The following is a 5,104-nucleotide window of genomic DNA, read 5'->3' as shown; positions in this document are numbered from 1 at the left end:
TTTCACAGAAAACTAAGAGAGCCTCTGTTTAACGGGGAACCTCCAACCATCCCCTGGCATTGCATCACCGCTATTGTGGTGTCCACATCCTTTGAATGGGACCTCACCTCACGGTTTTCTGACTGAGAGGCATGAATGAGAAAATACGACCTTTATAGTAGTCTCAATAGACCTGCAGTTCCAATCTGGAGTGACATCAACGATGACCAGGGTTGGGGGCCTTGATGAATGGAACTACAATACTTTTTTAAAAACCTAAACACTTAAATTATTAGAATTTAAAGATCATTTAACCTGCTTAATCTATGCTGCCGGTTACTTGTTCGTGAGTATCCTTCAGATTAGATTTTTTAGATTAGATTCCCAACAGAATGGAAACGGGCCCTTCGGCCCTACCAGTCCACACCGACCCTTCGAAGAGAAACCCACCCAGACTTATTTCCCTCTGACTAATGCATCTAACACTACGGGCAATTTAGCATGGCCAATTCACCTGACCTGCACATCTTTGGACTATGGGAGGAAACTGGAGCACCCGGAGGAAACTTATCAACATAAGCCTCTTAAAGTCACAGTATTGTCACATTTCTCCAGCTTCCTCTTGAATGGACCTGTGTATTTACCTAGAAAACAATACAGTGGATGGATGATAATGAAATAGCATTAATTAAAATGCAACTGAAGGTGTTCTTCCATTGAAAACCAACCAATCCTGTCCTCCCCTGATATCTAGTTCAAAGGTAGCTTTGTACATAACTATGGAAAGCCACAAGCGCCTGTTCAGATCAGTGTGCCGCTGAGGGAGTGTCACCTTGTCTGATCGGCCACCTTTGCCCAAATTGTTTGTTCCGCTCTCTCGTAGGTGACTCCAGAAATCCCTCAGTATCAACATTTTTTCTTCAACTGAACAGCACCAAAGACAGACTAACTGGTCGTTCATCTTATTTAGGATCTAGTTGTTGTACATTGTATCAATATCTTCGTAGCTGCTCAAATTAATCCATTACATATTCATGATGGTATAGAAGTCGCAGCATGGATACAGGCCGTTCAGCCGAACATGGGTTTATGGTGGGCATGTTCCTTCAATCCATCTTTACCTCAGCCCATGAACATATTCTTTCATGAACATTCCTTTCTCCCTGAGAAGCTGGTTTAATTTCCCCTTTAACACACCTATACCATTTGTCTCAACTACTCCTGTGGTAGCAACTTCCACAGTCTCCATGCTCTCTAAATAAAGACATTTCTCCTCAATTCATTATTTGTAACTACCTTGTATTTTGGATCCCTGGTATTTATTTTCTCTACAAAGGAGAGATCTTCACTATGTCCAAACCATGTCATAATTTTAAAGATCTTCATTAGGTTACTTCCTTGTCCCCCCTTATCCAGAGGCAAAGTAATCGCAGCCTGGTCCACTTTTCTACAGTAGAAAGAACATTCCGGTATTATTCTGGAATTTTTTTTGCACCTCCTGCAATGCCCCTACATCCTTTTAATAGAACGGTGAACAGTTTACTGTGAAGTGCTATCTAACTTAATATATACAAATTCTATACAAGCCTAACTTAGTGTCTCTGCTATCAAGTTAAATCCCTGACCCCAAATGCTTTCATTACTTTTTATTAGTCAGTGACATGGTGGCTCAGTGGTTAGCACTGCTGCCTCACAATGCCAGGGCCCTGGGTTTGATTCCAGCATCAGGCTGTGTGGAGTTTGCACATTCTCCCTGTGTCTGTGTGGGTTTCCTCCCACAGTCCAAAGGTGTGCAGGTTAGGTAGATTGGCCATGCTAAATTGCCCATAGTGTTCAGGAATGTGTATTAGTCAGGGGGATATGTAGGGGAATAGGTTTGGGTGGGATACTCTTTGGAGGGTTGATGTGGACTTGTTGGGCCGAAGGGCATATTGGGATTCTATGATTTATACCATTGAAGCTCTTTGGGGTGTGTCTGGGGTGAGATGGTAAATTACTCCCCAAATCTGTGGTCCATAGACACCATCTGGACAAGAATCCTTTGGGTAATTCTTTTCTCTGAGAGCTCCTTGGGAAAAGGTACACTGGATAATCACTGATTGAAAGGAGCACTTCACATTGACGGCAAATCTGAGCTGATTCAGTCTGAGTCCTCTGGAGATTGGTAGAATGTTCTCACTGAGACAATGCAAGTTCTGAAAGTTAGACACTGAGAGATGGTTTCTGATGGATGTGGAATTCAAAGCACATGGGCACAGAGTTGGGATAAGGCCAACCATTTAGGAGGAGAAATTCCTTCACTCAAAGGATTATAAATAGAAGGAATGCTGTACTCCAGTGGAAGTTTTGTTTAAAATTCATTCCTGGGATGTGTGCATCGTGGGCCACACTAATATTTATTATCCAGCTCTGATTGCCCAGAGGGCACTTAAGAGTTAACCACTGGAGTCATATGTAGGCCAGACCAGGTGAGGATGGCAGATTTCCTTCCCTGAAGGACATTAGTGAACCTGACAGGTTTTCCCCAGCAATTAACCCTGTCACCATTAGACCCTTAATTCCAGACTTGTATTGAAACTCAAATTCCACTATCTGCCATGGCAGGAGTTGAACCCAGGTCCCTAGAATAATACCTGAGTTAATAGTCTCATGATACCACTCAGCCATTGCCAGTGATCTGCTGTTGACTACATTTAAGGCTGGGTTTAATAGATTGTTGGTCTCTCAGGGAACGCAGGTGGAGCTGAACACACAGCTAGATTATATTTCCTATGGTATGGAAACAGGCCCTTCGGCCCAACAAGTCCACACCGACCCTCTGAAGAGTAACCCACCCAGACCCATTTCCCTCTGACTAATGCACCTAACACTCTGGGCAATTTAGCATGGCCAATTCACCTGACCTGCACATTTTTGGATTGTGGGAGGAAACCAGAGCACATGGGAGGAAACACGCACAAACGTGGAGAGAATGTGCAAACTCCACACAAACAGTCGCCTGAGGCGGGAACTGTACCCAGGTCTGTGGCGCTGTGAGGCAGCAGTGCTAACCACTAAGCCACTATGCTGCACTAGCTATGATAGTTTTAAATATTGGAGCAGATGTGATGGGCTAAATGGTCTGCTCCTGCTCCTATTCTCGTATTCATTCTTCAGTTCTTCCCCTTCCCTCCTCTTGACCTAACTTCCTCATCGATGAGAGAAGGTGGCTAGCACGTCAGGACTGACCTAGATTCAGTCTCTGAGTAGCCTCCACAACAAGGCCGCTGTGCATTGTCAGGGTGAGTTTTGGGATCCTCCCTGACATTAATCCATCACCGTCCCCCAGCCTCAAACTTCAGCATTTCGACGTTTCCAACTGTCTCCTGCTGTTGCGACCATCTGACCCACAGGCCTAGAAATGAGTGCAATCGATACGGCCCACCAGCAGACAACCTCCAGACATCAGACAACCTGCAGCCAATTTTCCTTCCCTCCCTCCGTTAACCCCAATCCGAATGGGAAGACCAGTGCCCTGCAGCCGATAGCCTGATTCACAAGTGGAAGTCAGGCTGAGCTGCCCGCACTGATATCCTCAGGGTTGACCTCAGGAATGTGACCTCCTGGAAGCAGCCGGAACACCTTCTCATCCCTTTGGTGCAAGAGTGGGTCAGTGCTTCATTTCACAAATAACTCACTCCCCCCTGCCCCCACCCCGGTCGCCCCAGGCTTCAGGCATTTCAGTGGGTGCAGGTAGGAAGGAGAAGATGGCTTTACCGAAAATAAAGTTGAGACAGACGTGTGTTGCTTGGAAGGAGTCGAAATGAGTAGCAGATGTCTGTTGATTAACAGCATGCATGTGATGACAGGTTTGACACAATTGCAGCGCTGTTAGTTACAGAACAGCTGCTCTTGAATTCCAGCGCCGAGTTTAGACACAAGCCCTTCTCCCTCCTCGACAGGAACAGTCACGGCGAGGTGCCTGCTATCCCACTTTAAGACGATAAAGACGAAATAACAACTATTGAATTAAACGGGAGTGTTTGGGCCATGCTTACTTCTGTTACCTGACAGGATGCTGGCTCAGTCTGCATTTAGTACATATCCCTCATATTCTTTTCGAATGGGTGTTTAACATTGAATTTACTGTACTAGCTCAAAGAAGGGTATCCAAGATGCAGGGTGGCCAGTGTTGGACTGGGATGGACAAAGTCAGAAATCACACCATCATTGGGTTATAGTCCAACAGGTTCATTTGAAATCACAAGCTTTCAGAGCACTGCTCCTTCGACATCATTTCACCTGATGAAGGAGCAATGCTCCAAAAGCTTGTGATTTCAAATAAACCTTTTGGACTTACAGCTGGTGTCGCATATGAGTTCTGACAAATATGGTATTTACAGGCTGTGACAAAAAGCTACTTCATGGAATGGGCAGTTTCTCAGCTACATCCAACATTCACACTGTGCATTTCCCAGGAACATCTCCATCTCTAAGTAAGTAATAAACTTTATCATCTGAGAGAACGATAGTCCTTCCATATTTCGGGAGCACCTGTTTCACCAACTTTTACATGAACTGATTTACTTGGTTGCCAGGTCCAACCAGTACAATCCTTGCTTCAAGAACTTCTGCTCTGGAACATTCTGGAAGCATGAGGCTGTCTTTTGTCACCTTCTCTGCTGCAACCCTTCCCACCAAAACATGGTCGAAGATGGGCAGAAACGTTTTAAATGCCAGACCTGTCATACCTGCTGCCACTTCTAGAAAGCACTAGAAATGATTTGATTTTGATTTCATTTATTATTGTCCCATGTACCTCAGTACAGTGAAAAGTTTTGTTTTGCGTGCTTGTGCATACCACACAAAGACCATAGGGTGATTGAACAGACCAAGGAATACAGTTACGGCTACAGAAAAGGTGCACAAAGAGTAAGATCAACATTAGATTCAAAATTTGAGAGGTCCATTCAGAAGTCTAATAACAGCAGGGAAGATGATGTTCTTGAATCTGTTTCAGAGATGCCGGTGTTGGACTGGGGTGGACAAAGTTAAAAATCACACAGCACCAGGTTATTACAGGCGGCACGGTGGTTAGCATTGCTGTCTCACAGCGCCAGAGACCTGGGTTCAACCACCTAACAAC

At 44.8% G+C, this 5,104-nt stretch overlaps 1 pseudogene; it reads right to left on the bottom strand.

Moving 5' to 3' along the window:
- Positions 1-4,416: 4,416 nt before the first annotated feature.
- On the bottom strand, positions 4,417-4,707 carry LOC122561415 (annotated as a pseudogene).
- Between the last annotated feature and the right edge of the window lie 397 nt (positions 4,708-5,104).

The sequence above is a fragment of the Chiloscyllium plagiosum genome, chromosome 22, assembly GCF_004010195.1.
Source record: "Chiloscyllium plagiosum isolate BGI_BamShark_2017 chromosome 22, ASM401019v2, whole genome shotgun sequence".
NCBI classification, from domain to species: domain Eukaryota; kingdom Metazoa; phylum Chordata; class Chondrichthyes; order Orectolobiformes; family Hemiscylliidae; genus Chiloscyllium; species Chiloscyllium plagiosum.
The sequence above is the reverse complement of the archived record's forward strand: the minus strand, read 5'-3'. Positions and strand labels throughout refer to the sequence as shown.